Source organism: Heterodontus francisci, chromosome 23 (genome assembly GCF_036365525.1).
Source record: "Heterodontus francisci isolate sHetFra1 chromosome 23, sHetFra1.hap1, whole genome shotgun sequence".
Lineage (NCBI taxonomy): Eukaryota > Metazoa > Chordata > Chondrichthyes > Heterodontiformes > Heterodontidae > Heterodontus > Heterodontus francisci.
The window spans coordinates 82,838,158-82,858,652 of NC_090393.1; positions in this window are offsets into that span (position 1 = coordinate 82,838,158).

Consider the following 20,495-nt stretch of genomic DNA (forward strand, 5'->3'; position numbering starts at 1 on the left):
GTGATAGAAATTGTCAGAGAGTGTCAGAGAGTGTCTGAGAGTGTCAGAGAGTGATAGAGAGTGATAGAGAGTGATAGAGAGTGTCAGACAGTGTCAGACAGTGTCAGAGAGTGATCGAGAGTGATAGAGATTGTCAGAGAGTGTCAGAGAGTGTCAGAGAGTGTCAGAGAGTGATAGAGAGTGTCAGAGAGTGTCAGACAGTGTCAGAGAGTGATAGAGAGTGATAGAGATTGTCAGAGAGTGTCAGAGAGTGTCAGAGAGTGATAGTGAGTGTCTGAGAGTGATAGTGAGTGTCAGAGAGTGTCTGAGAGTGATAGAGAGTGACAGAGATTGTCAGAGTGTGTCAGAGAGTGTCAGAGTGTGTCTGAGAATGTCAGAGAGTGATAGAGAGTGTCAGAGAGTGATAGAGAATGTCAGAGAGTGTCAGAGAGTGATAGAGAGTGATAGAGAGTTTCAGAGAGTGTCAGGGAGTGTCTGAGAGTGTCAGAGAGTGTCAGAGAGTGTCAGAGAGTGATAGTGAGTGTCAGAGAGTGATAGTGAGTGTCTGAGAGTGATAGAGAGTGTCTGAGAGTGATTGTGAGTGTCAGAGAGTGTCTGAGAGTGATAGAGAGTGACAGAGATTGTCAGAGTGTGTCAGAGAGTGTCAGAGTGTGTCAGAGAGTGTCAGAGAGTGTCAGAGAGTGATAGAGAGTGTCAGAGAGTGTCAGAGAGTGTCAGAGAGTGATAGAGAGTGTCAGAGAGTGATAGAGAGTGTCAGAGAGTGTCAGAGAGTGATAGAGAGTGATAGAGAGTTTCAGAGATTGTCAGGGAGTGTCTGAGAGTGTCAGAGAGTGCTAGAGAGTGTCAGAGAGTGTCAGAGAGTGTCAGACAGTGTCAGACAGTGTCAGAGAGTGACAGTGAGTGTCTGAGAGTGATAGAGAGTGTCTGAGAGTGTCAGAGAGTGTCAGAGAGTGATAGAGAGTGATAGAGTGTCAGAGAGTGTCAGAGAGTGATAGAGAGTTATAGAGTGATAGAGAGTGTCAGAGAGTGATAGAGAGTGACAGAGATTGTCAGAGTGTGTCAGAGAGTGTCAGAGTGTATCTGAGAGTGTCAGAGAGTGATAGAGAGTGATAGAGAGTGTCAGAGAGTGTCAGAGTGTCAGAGAGTGTCAGATAGTGATAGTGAGTGTCTGAGAGTGTCAGAGAGTGATAGAGAGTGATAGAGAGTTTCAGAGAGTGTCAGGGAGTGTCTGAGAGTGTCAGAGAGTGCTAGAGAGTGTCAGAGAGTGTCAGAGAGTGTCAGACAGTGTCAGAGAGTGTCAGAGACTGTCAGAGAGTGTCAGACAGTGTCAGAGAGTGTCAGAGAGTGTCTGAGAGTGTCTGAGAGTGTCAGAACGTGTCAGAGAGTGTCAGAGAGTGTCTGAGAGTGTCAGAGAGTGTCTGAGAGTGATAGAGAGTTTCAGTGAGTGTCAGATTATGTCTGAGAGTGTCAGAGAGTGATAGAGAGTGATAGAGAGTGTCAGAGAGTGTCAGAGAGTGTCAGACAGTGTCAGAGAGTGTCAGAGAGTGTCTGAGAGTGTCAGAGAGTGTCAGAGAGTGTCAGAGAGTGTCAGAGAGTTTCAGAGTGTGTCAGAGAGTGTCAGAGAGTGTCTGAGAGTGTCAGAGAGTGATAGAGAGTGATAGAGAGTGTCAGAGAGTGTCAGACAGTGTCAGAGAGTGATCGAGAGTGATAGAGATTGTCAGAGAGTGTCAGAGAGTGTCAGAGAGTGTCAGAGAGTGATAGAGAGTGATAGAGAGTGTCAGAGAGTGTCAGACAGTGTCAGAGAGTGATAGAGAGTGATAGAGATTGTCAGAGAGTGTGAGAGAGTGTCAGAGAGTGTCAGAGAGTGATAGAGAGTGATCGAGAGTGATAGAGATTGTCAGAGAGTGTCAGAGAGTGTCAGAGAGTGTCAGAGAGTGATAGAGAGTGATAGAGAGTGTCAGAGAGTGTCAGACAGTGTCAGAGAGTGATAGAGAGTGATAGAGATTGTCAGAGAGTGTCAGAGAGTGATTGTGAGTGTCTGAGAGTGATAGTGAGTGTCAGAGAGTGTCTGAGAGTGATAGAGAGTGACAGAGATTGTCAGAGTGTGTCAGAGAGTGTCAGAGTGTGTCTGAGAGTGTCAGAGAGTGATAGAGAGTGTCAGAGAGTGATAGAGAATGTCAGAGAGTGTCAGAGAGTGATAGAGAGTGATAGAGAGTTTCAGAGAGTGTCAGGGAGTGTCTGAGAGTGTCAGAGAGTGCTAGAGAGTGTCAGAGAGTGTCAGAGAGTGTCAGAGAGTGATAGTGAGTGTCAGAGAGTGATAGTGAGTGTCTGAGAGTGATAGTGAGTGTCTGAGAGTGATTGTGAGTGTCAGAGAGTGTCTGAGAGTGATAGAGAGTGACAGAGATTGTCAGAGTGTGTCAGTGAGTGTCAGAGTGTGTCTGAGAGTGTCAGAGACTGATAGAGAGTGATAGAGAGTGTCAGAGAGTGTCAGAGAGTGATAGAGAGTGTCAGAGAGTGATAGAGAGTGTCAGAGAGTGTCAGAGAGTGATAGAGAGTTTCAGAGAGTGTCAGGGAGTGTCTGAGAGTGTCAGAGAGTGCTAGAGAGTGTCAGAGAGTGTCAGAGAGTGTCAGACAGTGTTAGAGAGTGATAGTGAGTGTCTGAGAGTGATAGAGAGTGTCAGAGAGTGTCAGAGAGTGATAGAGAGCGATAGAGAGTTTCAGAGTGTGTCAGAGAGTGTCTGAGAGTGTCAGAGGGTGTCTGAGAGTGTCAGAGAGTGTCAGAGAGTGATAGAGAGTGATAGAGTGTCAGAGAGTGTCAGAGAGTGATAGAGAGTTATAGAGTGTCAGAGAGTGTCAGAGAGTGATAGAGAGTGACAGAGATTGTCAGAGTGTGTCAGAGAGTGTCAGAGTGTGACTGAGAGTGTCAGAGAGTGATAGAGAGTGTCAGAGAGTGATAGAGAGTGTCAGAGAGTGTCAGAGAGTGATAGAGAGTGATAGAGAGTTTCAGAGAGTGTCAGGGAGTGTCTGAGAGTGTCAGAGAGTGCTAGAGAGTGTCAGAGAGTGTCAGAGAGTGTCAGACAGTGTTAGAGAGTGATAGTGAGTGTCTGAGAGTGATAGAGAGTGTCAGAGAGTGATAGAGAGTGATAGAGAGTTTCAGAGAGTGTCAGAGAGTGTCTGAGAGTGTCAGAGAGTGTCAGAGAGTGATAGAGAGTGATAGAGTGTCAGAGAGTGTCAGAGAGTGATAGAGAGTTATAGAGTGTCAGAGAGTGTCAGAGAGTGATAGAGAGTGATAGAGTGTCAGAGAGTGTCAGAGAGTGATAGAGAGTTATAGAGTGTCAGAGAGTGTCAGAGAGTGATAGAGAGTGACAGAGATTGTCAGAGTGTGTCAGAGAGTGTCAGAGTGTGTCTGAGAGTGTCAGAGAGTGATAGAGAGTGTCAGAGAGTGATAGAGAGTGTCAGAGAGTGTCAGAGAGTGATAGAGAGTGATAGAGAGTTTCAGAGAGTGTCAGGGAGTGTCTGAGAGTGTCAGAGAGTGCTAGAGAGTGTCAGAGAGTGTCAGAGAGTGTCAGACAGTGTTAGAGAGTGATAGTGAGTGTCTGAGAGTGATAGAGAGTGTCAGAGAGTGATAGAGAGTGATAGAGAGTTTCAGAGAGTGTCAGAGAGTGTCTGAGAGTGTCAGAGAGTGTCAGAGAGTGATAGAGAGTGATAGAGTGTCAGAGAGTGTCAGAGAGTGATAGAGAGTTATAGAGTGTCAGAGAGTGTCAGAGAGTGATCGAGAGTGACAGAGATTGTCAGAGTGTGTCTGAGAGTGTCAGAGAGTGATAGAGAGTGATAGAGAGTGTCAGAGAGTGTCAGAGAGTGTCAGATAGTGATAGTGAGTGTCAGAGAGTGTCAGAGAGTGTCAGAGAGTGTCTGAGAGTGTCAGAGAGTGATCGAGAGTGTCAGAGAGTGATAGAGAGTGTCAGAGAGTGTCAGAGAGTGATAGAGAGTGATAGAGAGTTTCAGAGAGTGTCAGGGAGTGTCTGAAAGTGTCAGGGAGTGTCTGAGAGTGTCAGAGAGTGCTAGAGAGTGTCAGAGAGTGTCAGAGAGTGTCAGAGAGTGTCAGAGAGTGTCAGAGAGTGTCTGAGAGTGTCAGAGAGTGATCGAGAGTGTCAGAGAGTGATAGAGAGTGTCAGAGAGTGTCAGAGAGTGATAGAGAGTGATAGAGAGTTTCAGAGAGTGTCAGGGAGTGTCTGAAAGTGTCAGGGAGTGTCTGAGAGTGTCAGAGAGTGCTAGAGAGTGTCAGAGAGTGTCAGAGAGTGTCAGAGAGTGATAGTGAGTGTCTGAGAGTGTCAGAGAGTGTCAGAGAGTGATAGTGAGTGTCAGAGTGATAGAGAGTGTCAGAGAGTGATCGAGAGTGTCAGAGAGTGATAGTGAGTGTCAGAGAGTGTCAGAGAGTGATAGAGAGTGATAGAGAGTTTCAGAGAGTGTCAGGGAGTGTCTGAGAGTGTCAGAGAGTGCTAGAGAGTGTCAGAGAGTGTCAGAGAGTGTCAGAGAGTGATAGAGAGTGTCAGAGAGTGTCAGAGAGTGTCAGAGAGAGTCTGAGAGTGTCAGAGAGTGTCAGAGAGTGATAGAGAGTGTCAGAGAGTGATAGAGAGTGTCAGAGAGTGTCAGAGAGTGATAGAGAGTTTCAGAGAGTGTCAGGGAGTGTCTGAGAGTGTCAGAGAGTGCTAGAGAGTGTCAGAGAGTGTCAGACAGTGTCAGAGAGTGATAGTGAGTGTCAGAGAGTGTCAGAGAGTGATCGAGAGTGTCAGAGAGTGATAGAGAGTGTCAGAGAGTGTCAGAGAGTGATAGAGAGTGTCAGGGAGTCTCTGAGAGTGTCTGAGAGTGTCACAGAGTGCTAGAGAGTGTCAGAGAGTGTCAGAGAGTGTCAGAGAGTGATAGTGAGTGATAGAGAGTGTCAGAGAGTGATAGAGAGTGTCAGAGAGTGATAGAGAGTGTGATAGAGAGTGTCAGAGAGTGTCAGAGAGTGATAGAGAGTGTCAGAGAGTGATAGAGAGTGTCAGAGAGTGTCAGAGAGTGATAGAGAGTTTCAGAGAGTGTCAGGGAGTGTCTGAGAGTGTCAGAGAGTGCTAGAGAGTGTCAGAGAGTGTCAGAGAGTGATAGAGAGTGTCAGAGAGTGATAGAGAGTGTCAGAGAGTGTCAGAGAGTGATAGAGAGTTTCAGAGAGTGTCAGGGAGTGTCTGAGAGTGTCAGAGAGTGCTAGAGAGTGTCAGAGAGTGTCAGAGAGTGTCAGAGAGTGTCAGAGAGTGATAGTGAGTGTCTGAGAGTGTCAGAGAGTGTCAGAGAGTGATAGAGAGTGCTAGAGAGTGTCAGAGAGTGTCAGAGAGTGTCAGAGAGTGATAGTGAGTGTCCGAGAGTGTCTGAGTGTGTCAGAGAGTGTCAGAGAGTGATCGAGAGTGTCAGAGAGTGATAGAGAGTGTCAGAGAGTGTCAGTGAGTGATAGAGAGTGATAGAGAGTGATAGAGAGTTTCAGAGAGTGTCAGAGAGTGATAGAGAGTGATAGAGAGTGATAGAGAGTTTCAGAGAGTGTCAGGGAGTGTCTGAGAGTGTCAGATAGTGCTAGAGAGTGTCAGAGAGTGATAGTGAGTGTCAGAGAGTGTCAGAGAGTGTCTGAGAGTGTCAGAGAGTGATATAGAGTGTCAGAGAGTGATAGAGAGTGTCAGAGAGTGATAGAGAGTTTCAGAGAGTGTCAGAGAGTGATAGAGAGTGTCAGAGAGCGATAGAGAGTGATAGAGAGTTTCAGAGAGTGTCAGAGAGTGTCAGAGAGTGTCAGAGAGTGATAGAGAGTGATAGAGAGTGATAGAGAGTGTCAGAGAGTGTCCGAGAGTGTCAGATAGTGATAGTGAGTGTCAGAGAGTGTCAGAGAGTGATAGAGAGTGTCAGAGAGTGATAGAGAGTGTCAGAGAGTGTCAGAGAGTGATAGAGAGTGATAGAGAGCTTCAAAGAGTGTCAGAGAGTGTCTGAGAGTGTCAGAGAGTGACAGAGAGTGTCAGAGAGTGTCTGAGAGTGTCAGAGAGTGCTAGAGAGTGTCAGCGAGTGTCTGAGAGTGTCTGAGAGTGATAGAGAGTGTCTGAGAGTGTCTGAGAGTGATAGAGAGTGCTAGAGAGTGTCAGAGAGTGTCAGAGAGTGTCAGAGAGTGATAGTGAGTGTCTGAGAGTGTCTGAGAGTGTCAGAGAGTTCTAGATAGTGTCAGAGAGTGTCAGAGAGTGATAGTGAGTGTCTGAGAGTGTCAGAGAGTGATAGTGAGTGTCAGAGAGTGTCAGAGAGTGCCAGAGAGTGCTAGAGAGTGCTAGAGAGTGTCAGAGAGTGTCAGAGAGTGATAGAGAGTGCTAGAGAGTGCTAGAGAGTGTCAGAGAGTGTCAGAGAGTGTCAGAGAGTGTCAGAGAGTGATAGTGAGTGTCTGAGAGTGATAGAGAGTGTCAGAGATTGTCAGCGAGTGATAGAGAGTGATAGAGAGTGCTAGAGAGTGTCAGAGAGTGTCAGAGAGTGTCAGAGAGTGATAGTGAGTGTCAGAGAGTGTCAGAGAGTGTCAGAGAGTGTCAGAGAGGGTCAGAGAGTGATAGTGAGTGTCTGAGAGTGTCTGAGTGTGTCAGAGAGTGTCAGAGAGTGATCGAGAGTGTCAGAGAGTGATAGAGAGTGTCAGAGAGTGTCAGAGAGTGATAGAGAGTGATAGAGAGTGATAGAGAGTTTCAGAGAGTGTCAGAGAGTGATAGAGAGTGATAGAGAGTGATAGAGAGTTTCAGAGAGTGTCAGGGAGTGTCTGAGAGTGTCAGATAGTGCTAGAGAGTGTCAGAGAGTGATAGTGAGTGTCTGAGAGTGTCAGAGAGTGTCAGAGAGTGTCTGAGAGTGTCAGAGAGTGATAGAGAGTGTCAGAGAGTGATAGAGAGTGTCAGAGAGTGATAGAGAGTTTCAGAGAGTGTCAGAGAGTGATAGAGAGTGTCAGAGAGCGATAGAGAGTGATAGAGAGTTTCAGAGAGTGTCAGAGAGTGTCAGAGAGTGTCAGAGAGTGATAGAGAGTGATAGAGAGTGATAGAGAGTGTCAGAGAGTGTCCGAGAGTGTCAGATAGTGATAGTGAGTGTCAGAGAGTGATAGAGAGTGTCAGAGAGTGATAGAGAGTGTCAGAGAGTGTCAGAGAGTGATAGAGAGTGATAGAGAGTTTCAAAGAGTGTCAGAGAGTGTCTGAGAGTGTCAGAGAGTGACAGAGAGTGTCAGAGAGTGTCTGAGAGTGTCAGAGAGTGCTAGAGAGTGTCAGCGAGTGTCTGAGAGTGTCAGAGAGTGATAGAGAGTGTCTGAGAGTGTCTGAGAGTGTCAGAGAGTGCTAGAGAGTGTCAGAGAGTGTCAGAGAGTGTCAGAGAGTGATAGTGAGTGTCTGAGAGTGTCTGAGAGTGTCAGAGAGTTCTAGATAGTGTCAGAGAGTGTCAGAGAGTGATAGTGAGTGTCTGAGAGTGTCTGAGAGTGATAGTGAGTGTCAGAGAGTGTCAGAGAGTGCCAGAGAGTGCTAGAGAGTGCTAGAGAGTGTCAGAGAGTGTCAGAGAGTGATAGAGAGTGCTAGAGAGTGCTAGAGAGTGTCAGAGAGTGTCAGAGAGTGTCAGAGAGTGTCAGAGAGTGATAGTGAGTGTCTGAGAGTGATAGAGAGTGTCAGAGATTGTCAGCGAGTGATAGAGAGTGATAGAGAGTGCTAGAGAGTGTCAGAGAGTGTCAGAGAGTGATAGTGAGTGTCAGAGAGTGTCAGAGAGTGTCAGAGAGTGTCAGAGAGTGATAGAGAGTGTCAGAGAGTGTCAGAGAGGGTCAGAGAGTGATAGTGAGTGTCTGAGAGTGATAGAGAGTGTCAGAGAGTGTCAGAGAGTGTCTGAGAGTGATAGAGAGTGTCAGAGAGTGTCTGAGAGTGTCAGAGAGTGTCTGAGAGTGTCAGAGAGTGATAGAGAGTGATAGAGTGTCAGAGAGTGTCAGAGAGGGATAGAGAGTTATAGAGTGTCAGAGAGTGTCAGAGAGTGATAGAGAGTGTCAGAGAGTGTCAGACAGTGTCAGAGAGTGACAGTGATTGTCTGAGAGTGTCAGAGAGTGTCTGAGAGTGTCAGAGAGTGATAGAGAGTGTCAGAGAGTCTCTGAGAGTCTCTGAGAGTGTCTGAGAGTGTCAGAGAGTGATAGAGAGTGATAGAGATTGTCAGAGAGTGTCAGACAGTGTCAGAGAGTGATAGAGAGTGTCAGAGAGTGTCAGACAGTGTCAGAGAGTGATAGTGAGTGTCTGAGAGTGTCAGATACTGTCAGAGAGTGTCAGAGAGAGTCTGAGAGTGTCTGAGAGTGTCAGAGAGTGATAGAGAGTGATAGAGAGTGATAGAGAGAGATAGAGAGTGTCAGAGAGTGTCAGACAGTGTCAGAGAGTGATCGAGAGTGTCAGAGAGTGTCAGAGAGTGTCAGACAGTGTCAGAGAGTGTCAGAGAGTGTCAGAGAGTGTCTGAGAGTGATAGAGAGTGTCAGAGAGTGTCTGAGAGTTATAGAGAGTTTCAGAGAGTGTCATATTATGTCTGAGAGTGTCAGAGAGTGATAGAGAGTGATAGAGAGTGTCAGAGAGTTTCAGAGTGTGTCAGAGAGTGTCAGAGAGTGTCTGAGAGTGTCAGAGAGTGTCTGAGAGTGATAGAGAGTGTCAGAGAGTGTCAGAGAGTGTCTGAGAGTGATAGAGAGTGTCTGAGATTGATAGAGAGTGTCAGAGAGTGTCTGAGAGTGATAGAGAGTTTCAGAGAGTGTCAGATTATGTCTGAGAGTGTCAGAGAGTGTCATAGAGTGATAGAGAGTGTCAGAGAGTGTCAGACAGTGTCAGAGAGTGATAGAGAGTGATAGAGAGTGTCAGAGAGTGTCAGAGAGTGTCAGAGAGTGATAGCGAGTGTCTGAGAGTGTCAGAGAGTGAGAGAGAGTTTCAGAGAGTGTCAGAGAGTGATAGAGAGTGTCAGAGAGTGATGGAGAGTGATAGAGAGTGTCAGAGAGTGTCAGAGAGTGTCAGAGAGTGATAGTGAGTGATAGAGAGTTTCAGAGAGTGTCAGAGAGTGATAGAGAGTGTCAGAGAGCGATAGAGAGTGATAGAGAGTTTCAGAGAGTGTCAGAGAGTGTCAGAGAGTGTCAGAGAATGTCAGAGAGTGATAGAGAGTGATAGAGAGTGATAGAGAGTGTCAGAGTGTGTCTGAGAGTGTCAGAGAGTGATAGAGAGTGATAGAGAGCGACAGAGAGTGTCAGATAGTGATAGTGAGTGTCTGAGAGTGTCTGAGAGTGTCAGAGAGTGATAGAGAGTGTCAGAGAGTGATAGAGAGTGTCAGAGAGTGTCAGAGAGTGATAGAGAGTGTCAGAGAGTGATAGAGAGTGTTAGAGAGCGTCAGAGAGTGTCAGATAGTGATAGTGAGTGTCTGAGATTGTCTGAGAGTGTCAGAGAGTGATAGAGAGTGTCAGAGAGTGATAGAGAGTGTCAGAGCGTGTCAGAGAGTGATAGAGAGTGTTAGAGAGTGTCAGAGAGTGTCAGAGAGCGTCCGAGAGTGTCAGAGAGTGATAGTGAGTGTCTGAGAGTGTCAGAGAGTGATAGAGAGTGCTAGAGAGTGTCAGAGAGTGTCAGAGAGCGTCCGAGAGTGTCAGAGAGTGATAGTGAGTGTCTGAGAGTGTCAGAGAGTGATAGAGAGTGCTAGAGAGTGTCAGAGAGTGTCAGAGAGTGTCCGAGAGTGATAGTGAGTGTCAGAGAGTGTCAGAGAGTGTCAGAGAGTGATAGAGAGTGTCAGAGAGTGTCAGAGAGTGATAGTGAGTGTCAGAGAGTGTCAGAGAGTGTCAGAGAGTGATAGAGAGTGCTAGAGAGTGCTAGAGAGTGTCCGAGAGTGTCAGAGAGTGTCAGAGAGTGTCAGAGAGCGATAGTGAGTGTCTGAGAGTGATAGAGGGTGTCAGAGAGTGTCAGAGAGTGATAGAGAGTGATATAGAGTGCTAGAGAGTGTCAGAGAGTGTCACAGAGTGTCAGAGAGTGATAGTGAGTGTCAGAGAGTGTCAGAGAGTGTCAGAGTGTTTCAGAGAGTGATAGAGAGTGTCAGAGAGTGTCAGAGAGGGTCAGAGAGTGATAGTGGGTGCAAGAGAGTGCTAGAGAGTGTCAGAGAGTGTCAGAGAGTGTCAGAGAGTGTCAGAGAGTGATAGTGAGTGTCAGAGAGTGTCACAGAGTGATAGAGAGTGTCAGAGAGTGTCAGAGAGTGTCAGAGAGGGTCAGAGAGTGATAGTGAGTGTCAGAGAGTGTCAGAGAGTGTCAGAGAGTGCTAGAGAGTGCTAGAGAGTGCTAGAGAGTGTCATAGAGTTTCAGAGAGTGTCAGAGAGTGATAGTGAGTGTCTGAGAATGATAGAGAGAGTCAGAGAGTGTCAGAGAGTGATAGAGAGTGATATCGAGTTTCAGAGAGTGTCAGAGAGTGTCTGAGAGTGTCAGAGAGTGTCAGAGAGTGTCTGAGAGTGTCAGAGAGTGATAGATAGTGATAGAGTGTCAGAGAGTGTCAGAGAGTGATAGAGAATTATAGAGTGTCAGAGAGTGATAGAGAGTGTCAGAGAGTGTCAGACAGTGTCAGAGAGTGATAGTGAGTGTCTGAGAGTGATAGAGAGTGTCAGAGAGTGTCAGAGATTGATAGAGAGTGATAGAGAGTTTCAGAGAGTGTCAGAGAGTGTCTGAGAGTGTCAGAGAGTGTCAGAGAGTGATAGAGAGTGATAGAGTGTCAGAGAGTGTCAGAGAGTGATAGAGAGTTATAGAGTGTCAGAGAGTGTAAGAGAGTGATAGAGAGTGTCAGAGAGTGTCAGACAGTGTCAGAGAGTGATAGTGATTGTCTGAGAGTGTCAGAGAGTGTCTGAGAGTCTCTGAGAGTCTCTGAGAGTGTCTGAGAGTGTCAGAGAGTGATAGAGAGTGATAGAGAGTGTCAGAGAGTGTCAGAGAGTGATAGTGAGTGTCAGAGAGTGTCAGAGAGTGTCAGAGAGTGATAGAGAGTGTCAGAGAGGGTCAGAGAGTGTCAGAGAGTGATAGTGAGTGTCAGAGAGTGTCAGAGAGTGTCAGAGAGTGATAGAGAGTGCTAGAGAGTGCTAGAGAGTGTCAGAGAGTGTCAGAGAGTGTCAGAGAGCGATAGTGAGTGTCTGAGAGTGATAGAGGGTGTCAGAGAGTGTCAGAGAGTGATAGAGAGTGATAGAGAGTGCTAGAGAGTGTCAGAGAGTGTCACAGAGTGTCAGAGAGTGATAGTGAGTGTCAGAGAGTGTCAGAGAGTGTCAGAGTGTTTCAGAGAGTGATAGAGAGTGTCAGAGAGTGTCAGAGAGGGTCAGAGAGTGATAGTGAGTGCAAGAGAGTGCTAGAGAGTGTCAGAGAGTGTCAGAGAGTGTCAGAGAGTGATAGTGAGTGTCAGAGAGTGTCAGAGAGTGTCACAGAGTGATAGAGAGTGTCAGAGAGTGTCAGAGAGTGTCAGAGAGGGTCAGAGAGTGATAGTGAGTGTCAGAGAGTGTCAGAGAGTGTCAGAGAGTGCTAGAGAGTGCTAGAGAGTGTCATAGAGTGTCAGAGAGTGTCAGAGAGTGATAGTGAGTGTCTGAGAGTGATAGAGAGAGTCAGAGAGTGTCAGAGAGTGATAGAGAGTGATATCGAGTTTCAGAGAGTGTCAGAGAGTGTCTGAGAGTGTCAGAGAGTGTCAGAGAGTGTCTGAGAGTGTCAGAGAGTGATAGATAGTGATAGAGTGTCAGAGAGTGATAGAGAGTGTCAGAGAGTGTCAGACAGTGTCAGAGAGTGATAGTGAGTGTCTGAGAGTGTCAGAGAGTGTCTGAGAGTGTCAGAGAGTGATAGAGAGTGATAGAGAGTGATAGAGTGTCAGAGAGTGATAGAGAGTTATAGAGTGTCAGAGAGTGTAAGAGAGTGATAGAGAGTGTCAGAGAGTGTCAGACAGTGTCAGAGAGTGATAGTGATTGTCTGAGTGTGTCAGAGAGTGTCTGAGAGTCTCTGAGAGTCTCTGAGAGTGTCTGAGAGTGTCAGAGAGTGTCAGAGAGTGATAGAGAGTGATAGAGAGTTTCAGAGAGTGACAGAGAGTGATAGAGTGTGTCAGAGAGCGATAGAGAGTGATAGAGAGTTTCAGAGAGTGTCAGAGAGTGTCAGAGAGTGATAGAGAGTGATAGAGAGTGATAGAGAGTGTCAGATAGTGTCAGAGAGTGTCAGATAGTGATAGTGAGTGTCTGAGAGTGTCAGAGAGTGTCAGAGAGTGTCTGAGAGTGTCAGAGAGTGATAGAGAGTGTCAGAGAGTGATAGAGAGTGTCAGAGAGTGATAGAGAGTGTCAGAGAGCGATAGAGTGTGATAGAGATTTTCAGAGAGTGTCAGAGAGTGTCAGAGAGTGTCAGAGAGTGATAGAGAGTGATAGAGAGTGATAGAGAGTGTCAGAGAGTGTCAGAGAGTGTCAGATAGTGATAGTGAGTGTCTGAGAGTGTCAGAGAGTGTCAGAGAGTGATAGAGAGTGTCAGAGAGTGATAGAGAGTGATAGAGAGTGATAGAGAGTTTCAAAGAGTGTCAGAGAGTGTCTGAGAGTGTCAGAGAGTGTCAGATAGTGATAGTGAGTGTCTGAGAGTGTCAGAGAGTGTCAGAGAGTGATAGAGAGTGTCAGAGAGTGATAGAGAGTGTCAGAGAGTGATAGAGAGTGTCAGAGAGTCTCAGAGAGTGATAGAGAGTGTCAGAGAGTGATAGAGAGTGTCAGAGAGTGATAGAGAGTGTCAGAGAGTGTCAGAGAGTGATAGAGAGTGATAAAGGGTTTCAAAGAGTGTCAGAGAGTGTCTGAGAGTGTCAGAGAGTGATTGAGAGTGTCAGAGAGTGTCTGAGAGTGTCAGAGAGTGCTAGAGAGTGTCAGAGAGTGTCTGAGAGTGTCAGAGAGTGATAGAGAGTGTCAGAGAGTGTCTGAGAGTGTCAGAGAGTGCTAGAGAGTGTCAGAGAGTGTCAGAGAGTGTCAGAGAGTGATAGTGAGTGTCTGAGAGTGTCTGAGAGTGTCAGAGATTGCTAGATAGTGTCAGAGAGTGTCAGAGAGTGATAGTGAGTGTCAGAGAGTGTCAGAGAGTGATAGAGAGTGCTAGAGAGTGTCAGAGAGTGTCAGAGAGTGTCAGAGAGTGTCAGAGAGTGATAGTGAGTGTCAGAGAGTGTCAGAGAGTGCCAGGGAGTGCTAGAGAGTGCTAGAGAGTGTCAGAGAGTGTCAGAGAGTGTCAGAGAGTGATAGAGAGTGCTAGAGAGTGCTAGAGAGTGTCAGAGAGTGTCAGAGAGTGTCAGAGAGTGTCAGAGTGTGATAGTGAGTGTCTGAGAGTGATAGAGAGTGTCAAAGATTGTCAGCGAGTGATAGAGAGTGATAGAGAGTGCTAGAGAGTGTCAGAGAGTGTCAGAGAGTGTCAGAGAGTGTCAGAGAGTGATAGTGAGTGTCAGAGAGTGTCAGAGAGTGTCAGAGAGTGATAGAGAGTGTCAGAGAGTGTCAGAGAGGGTCAGAGAGTGATAGTGAGTGTCAGAGAGTGTCAGAGAGTGATGGAGAGTGCTAGAGAGTGCTAGAGAGTGTCAGAGAGTGGCAGAGAGTGTCAGAGAGTGATAGTGCGTGTCTGAGAGTGATAGAGAGTGTCAGAGAGTGTCAGAGAGTGTCTGAGAGTGATAGAGAGTGTCAGAGAGTGTCAGAGAGTGTCAGAGAGTGATAGAGAGTGTCAGAGAGTGTCAGAGAGGGTCAGAGAGTGATAGAGAGTGTCAGAGAGTGTCAGAGAGTGTCTGAGAGTGATAGAGAGTGTCAGAGAGTCTCTGAGAGTCTCCGAGAGTGTCTGAGAGTGTCAGAGAGTGATAGAGAGTGATAGAGATTGTCAGAGAGTGTCAGACAGTGTCAGAGAGTGATAGAGAGTGTCAGAGAGTGTCAGACAGTGTCAGAGAGTGATAGTGAGTGCCTGAGAGTGTCAGATACTGTCAGAGAGTTTCAGAGAGTGTCTGAGAGTGTCAGAGAGTGTCTGAGAGTGTCAGAGAGTGTCAGAGAGTGATAGTGAGTGATAGAGAGTTTCAGAGAGTGTCAGAGAGTGATAGAGAGTGTCAGAGAGCGATAGAGAGTGATAGAGAGTTTCAGAGAGTGTCAGAGAGTGTCAGAGAATGTCAGAGAGTGATAGAGAGTGATAGAGAGTGATAGAGCGTGTCAGAGTGTGTCTGAGAGTGTCAGAGAGTGATAGAGAGTGATAGAGAGCGTCAGAGAGTGTCAGATAGTGATAGTGAGTGTCTGAGAGTGTCTGAGAGTGTCAGAGAGTGTTAGAGAGTGTCAGAGAGTGATAGAGAGTGTCAGAGATTGTCAGAGAGTGATAGAGAGTGCTAGAGAGTGTCAGAGAGTGTCAGAGAGCGTCCGAGAGTGTCAGAGACTGATAGTGAGTGTCTGAGAGTGTCAGAGAGTGATAGAGAGTGCTAGAGAGTGTCAGAGAGTGTCAGAGAGCGTCCGAGAGTGTCAGAGAGTGATAGTGAGTGTCTGAGAGTGTCAGGGAGTGATAGAGAGTGCTAGAGAGTGTCAGAGAGTGTCAGAGAGTGTCAGAGAGTGATAGTGAGTGTCAGAGAGTGTCAGAGAGTGTCAGAGAGTGTTAGAGAGTGTCAGAGAGTGTCAGAGAGTGTCAGAGAGTGATAGTGAGTGTCAGAGAGTGTCAGAGAGTGTCAGAGAGTGATAGAGAGTGCTAGAGAGTGCTAGAGAGTGTCAGAGAGTGTCAGAGAGTGTCAGAGAGTGTCAGAGAGCGATAGTGAGTGTCTGAGAGTGATAGAGGGTGTCAGAGAGTGTCAGAGAGTGATAGAGAGTGATAGAGAGTGCTTGAGAGTGTCAGAGAATGTCACAGAGTGTCAGAGAGTGATAGTGAGTGTCAGAGAGTGTCAGAGAGTGTCAGAGTGTTTCAGAGAGTGATAGAGAGTGTCAGAGAGTGTCAGAGAGGGTCAGAGAGTGATAGTGAGTGCAAGAGAGTGCTAGAGAGTGTCAGAGAGTGTCAGAGAGTGTCAGAGAGTGATAGTGAGTGTCAGAGAGTGTCAGAGAGTGTCAGAGAGTGATAGAGAGTGTCAGAGAGTGTCAGAGAGGGTCAGAGAGTGATAGTGAGTGTCAGAGACTGTCAGAGAGTGTCAGAGAGTGCTAGAGAGTGCTAGAGAGTGCTAGAGAGTGTCATAGAGTGTCAGAGAGTGTCAGAGAGTGATAGTGAGCGTCTGAGAGTGATAGAGAGAGTCAGAGAGTGTCAGAGAGTGTCAGAGAGTGATATCGAGTTTCAGAGAGTGTCAGAGAGTGTCTGAGAGTGTCAGAGAGTGTCAGAGAGTGTCTGAGAGTGTCAGAGAGTGATAGATAGTGATAGAGTGTCAGAGAGTGTCAGAGAGGGATAGAGAGTTATAGAGTGTCAGAGAGTGATAGAGAGTGTCAGAGAGTGTCAGACAGTGTCAGAGAGTGATAGTGAGTGTCTGAGAGTGATAGAGAGTGTCAGAGAGTGTCAGAGAGTGATAGAGAGTGATAGAGAGTTTCAGAGAGTGTCAGAGAGTGTCTGAGAGTGTCAGAGAGTGTCAGAGAGTGATAGAGAGTGATAGAGTGTCAGAGAGTGTCAGAGAGTGATAGAGAGTTATAGAGTGTCAGAGAGTGTAAGAGAGTGATAGAGAGTGTCAGAGAGTGTCAGACAGTGTCAGAGAGTGATAGTGATTGTCTGAGAGTGTCAGAGAGTGTCTGAGAGTCTCTGAGAGTCTCTGAGAGTGTCTGAGAGTGTCAGAGAGTGATAGAGAGTGATAGAGAGTTTCAGAGAGTGTCAGAGAGTGATAGAGTGTGTCAGAGAGCGATAGAGAGTGATAGAGAATTTCAGAGAGTGTCAGAGAGTGTCAGAGAGTGTCAGAGAGTGATAGAGAGTGATAGAGAGTGATAGAGAGTGTCAGAGAGTGTCAGACAGTGATAGTGAGTGTCTGAGAGTGTCAGAGAGTGTCAGAGAGTGTCTGAGAGTGTCAGAGAGTGATAGAGAGTGTCGGAGAGTGATAGAGAGTGTCAGAGAGTGATAGAGAGTGTCAGAGAGCGATAGAGAGTGATAGAGATATTCAGAGAGTGTCAGAGAGTGTCAGAGAGTGTCAGAGAGTGATAGAGAGTGATAGAGAGTGATAGAGAGTGTCAGAGAGTGTCAGAGAGTGTCAGATAGTGATAGTGAGTGTCTGAGAGTGATAGAGAGTGTCAGAGAGTGTCAGAGAGTGATAGAGAGTGATAGAGAGTTTCAAAGAGTGTCAGAGAGTGTCTGAGAGTGTCAGAGAGTGTCAGATAGTGATAGTGAGTGTCTGAGAGTGTCAGAGAGTGTCAGAGAGTGATAGAGAGTGTCAGAGAGTGATAGAGAGTGTCAGAGAGTGATAGAGAGTGTCAGAGAGTGTCAGAGAGTGATAGAGAGTGATAGAGAGTTTCAAAGAGTGTCAGAGAGTGTCTGAGAGTGTCAGAGAGTGATAGAGAGTGTCAGAGAGTGTCTGAGAGTGTCAGAGAGTGCTAGAGAGTGTCAGAGAGTGTCTGAGAGTGTCAGAGAGTGATAGAGAGTGTCAGAGAGTGTCTGAGAGTGTCAGAGAGTGCTAGAGAGTGTCAGAGAGTGTCAGAGAGTGTCAGAGAGTGATAGTGAGTGTCTGAGTGTGTCTGAGAGTGTCAGAGAGTGCTAGATAGTGTCAGAGAGTGTCAGAGAGTGATAGTGAGTGTCAGAGAGTGTCAGAGAGTGATAGAGAGTGCTAGAGAGTGTCAGAGAGTGTCAGAGAGTGTCAGAGAGTGTCAGAGAGTGATAGTGAGTGTCAGAGAGTGTCAGAGAGTGTCAGGGAGTGCTAGAGAGTGTCAGAGAGTGCTAGATAGTGTCAGAGAGTGTCAGAGAGTGATAGTGAGTGTCAGAGAGTGTCAGAGAGTGATAGAGAGTGCTAGAGAGTGTCAGAGAGTGTCAGAGAGTGTCAGAGAGTGTCAGAGAGTGATAGTGAGTGTCAGAGAGTGTCAGAGAGTGCCAGGGAGTGCTAGAGAGTGCTAGAGAGTGTCAGAGAGTGTCAGAGAGTGTCAGAGAGTGATAGAGAGTGCTAGAGAGTGTCAGAGAGTGTCAGAGAGTGTCAGAGAGTGTCAGAGAGTGATAGAGAGTGATAGAGAGTGATAGAGAGTGTCAGAGAGTGTCAGAGAGTGTCAGACAGTGATAGTGAGTGTCTGAGAGTGTCAGAGAGTGTCAGAGAGTGTCTGAGAGTGTCAGAGAGTGATAGAGAGTGTCGGAGAGTGATAGAGAGTGTCAGAGAGTGATAGAGAGTGTCAGAGAGCGATAGAGAGTGATAGAGATTTTCAGAGAGTGTCAGAGAGTGTCAGAGAGTGTCAGAGAGTGATAGAGAGTGATAGAGAGTGATAGAGAGTGTCGGAGAGTGTCAGAGAGTGTCAAATAGTGATAGTGAGTGTCTGAGAGTGATAGAGAGTGTCAGAGAGTGTCAGAGAGTGATAGAGAGTGATAGAGAGTTTCAAAGAGTGTCAGAGAGTGTCTGAGAGTGTCAGAGAGTGTCAGATAGTGATAGTGAGTGTCTGAGAGTGTCAGAGAGTGATAGAGAGTGTCAGAGAGTCTCTGAGAGTCTCTGAGAGTGTCTGAGAGTGTCAGAGAGTGATAGAGAGTGATAGAGATTGTCAGAGAGTGTCAGACAGTGTCAGAGAGTGATAGAGAGTGTCAGAGAGTGTCAGACAGTGTCAGAGAGTGATAGTGAGTGTCTGAGAGTGTCAGAGAGTGTCAGACAGTGTCAGAGAGTGATAGTGAGTGTCTGAGAGTGTCAGATACTGTCAGAGAGTGTCAGAGAGTGTCTGAGAGTGTCAGAGAGTGATAGAGAGTGATAGAGAGTGATAGAGAGTGATAGAGAGTGATAGAGAGTGTCAGAGAGTGTCAGACAGTGTCAGAGAGTGATAGAGAGTGTCAGAGAGTGTCAGACAGTGTCAGAGAGTGTCAGAGAGTGTCTGAGAGTGTCAGAGAGTGTCAGAGAGTGTCTGAGAGTGATAGAGAGTGTCAGAGAGTGTCTGAGAGTTATAGAGAGTTTCAGAGAGTGTCATATTATGTCTGAGAGTGTCAGAGAGTGATAGAGAGTGATAGAGAGTGTCAGAGAGTTTCAGAGTGTGTCAGAGAGTGTCAGAGAGTGTCTGAGAGTTTCAGAGAGTGTCTGAGAGTGATAGAGAGTGTCAGAGAGTGTCTGAGAGTTATAGAGAGTTTCAGAGAGTGTGAGATTATGTCTGAGAGTGTCAGAGAGTGATAGCGAGTGATAGAGAGTGTCAGAGAGTTTCAGAGTGTGTCAGAGAGTGTCAGAGAGTGTCTGAGAGTGTCAGAGAGTGTCAGAGAGTGATAGCGAGTGTCTGAGAGTGTCAGAGAGTGATAGAGAGTTTCAGAGAGTGCTAGAGAGTGTCAGAGAGTGATAGAGAGTGATAGAGAGTGTCAGAGAGTGTCAGAGAGTGATAGTGAGTGATAGAGAGTTTCAGAGAGTGTCAGAGAGTGATAGAGAGTGTCAGAGAGCGATAGAGAGTGATAGAGAGTTTCAGAGAGTGTCAGAGAGTGTCAGAGAGTGTCAGAGAGTGTCAGAGAGTGATAGAGAGTTTCAGAGATTGTCAGAGAGTGTCAGAGAGTGTCTGAAAGTGATAGAGTGTGTCAGAGATTGTCAGAGTGTGTCAGAGAGTGTCAGAGTGTGTCTGAGAGTGTCAGAGAGTGATAGAGAGTGATAGAGAGTGTCAGAGAGTGTCAGAGAGTGTCAGAGAGTGTCTGAGAGTGATAGAGAGTGTCTGAGAGTGATAGAGAGTGTCAGAGAGTGTCTGAGAGTGATAGAGAGTTTCAGAGAGTGTCAGAGAGTTTCAGAGTGTGTCAGAGAGTGTGTGAGAGTGATAGAGAGTGTCTGAGAGTGATAGAGAGTTTCAGAGATAGTCTGAGAGTGTCAGAGAGTGTCTGAAAGTGATAGAGTGTGTCAGAGATTGTCAGAGTGTGTCAGAGAGTGTCAGAGTGTGTCTGAGAGTGTCAGAGAGTGATAGAGAGTGATAGAGAGTGTCAGAGAGTGTCAGAGAGTGATAGAGAGTTTCAGAGATTGTCAGAGAGTGTCAGAGAGTGTCTGAAAGTGATAGAGTGTGTCAGAGATTGTCAGAGTGTGTCAGAGAGTGATAGTGAGTGTCAGAGAGTGTCAGAGAGTGCCAGGGAGTGCTAGAGAGTGCTAGAGAGTGTCAGAGAGTGTCAGAGAGTGTCAGAGAGTGATAGAGAGTGCTAGAGAGTGTCAGAGAGTGTCAGAGAGTGTCAGAGAGTGTCAGAGAGTGATAGAGAGTGATAGAGAGTGATAGAGAGTGTCAGAGAGTGTCAGAGAGTGTCAGACAGTGATAGTGAGTGTCTGAGAGTGTCAGAGAGTGTCAGAGAGTGTCTGAGAGTGTCAGAGAGTGATAGAGAGTGTCGGAGAGTGATAGAGAGTGTCAGAGAGTGATAGAGAGTGTCAGAGAGCGATAGAGAGTGATAGAGATTTTCAGAGAGTGTCAGAGAGTGTCAGAGAGTGTCAGAGAGTGATAGAGAGTGATAGAGAGTGATAGAGAGTGTCGGAGAGTGTCAGAGAGTGTCAAATAGTGATAGTGAGTGTCTGAGAGTGATAGAGAGTGTCAGAGAGTGTCAGAGAGTGATAGAGAGTGATAGAGAGTTTCAAAGAGTGTCAGAGAGTGTCTGAGAGTGTCAGAGAGTGTCAGATAGTGATAGTGAGTGTCTGAGAGTGTCAGAGAGTGATAGAGAGTGTCAGAGAGTCTCTGAGAGTCTCTGAGAGTGTCTGAGAGTGTCAGAGAGTGATAGAGAGTGATAGAGATTGTCAGAGAGTGTCAGACAGTGTCAGAGAGTGATAGAGAGTGTCAGAGAGTGTCAGACAGTGTCAGAGAGTGATAGTGAGTGTCTGAGAGTGTCAGAGAGTGTCAGACAGTGTCAGAGAGTGATAGTGAGTGTCTGAGAGTGTCAGATACTGTCAGAGAGTGTCAGAGAGTGTCTGAGAGTGTCAGAGAGTGATAGAGAGTGATAGAGAGTGATAGAGAGTGATAGAGAGTGTCAGAGAGTGTCAGACAGTGTCAGAGAGTGATAGAGAGTGTCAGAGAGTGTCAGACAGTGTCAGAGAGTGTCAGAGAGTGTCTGAGAGTGTCAGAGAGTGTCAGAGAGTGTCTGAGAGTGATAGAGAGTGTCAGAGAGTGTCTGAGAGTTATAGAGAGTTTCAGAGAGTGTCATATTATGTCTGAGAGTGTCAGAGAGTGATAGAGAGTGATAGAGAGTGTCAGAGAGTTTCAGAGTGTGTCAGAGAGTGTCAGAGAGTGTCTGAGAGTTTCAGAGAGTGTCTGAGAGTGATAGAGAGTGTCAGAGAGTGTCTGAGAGTTATAGAGAGTTTCAGAGAGTGTGAGATTATGTCTGAGAGTGTCAGAGAGTGATAGCGAGTGATAGAGAGTGTCAGAGAGTTTCAGAGTGTGTCAGAGAGTG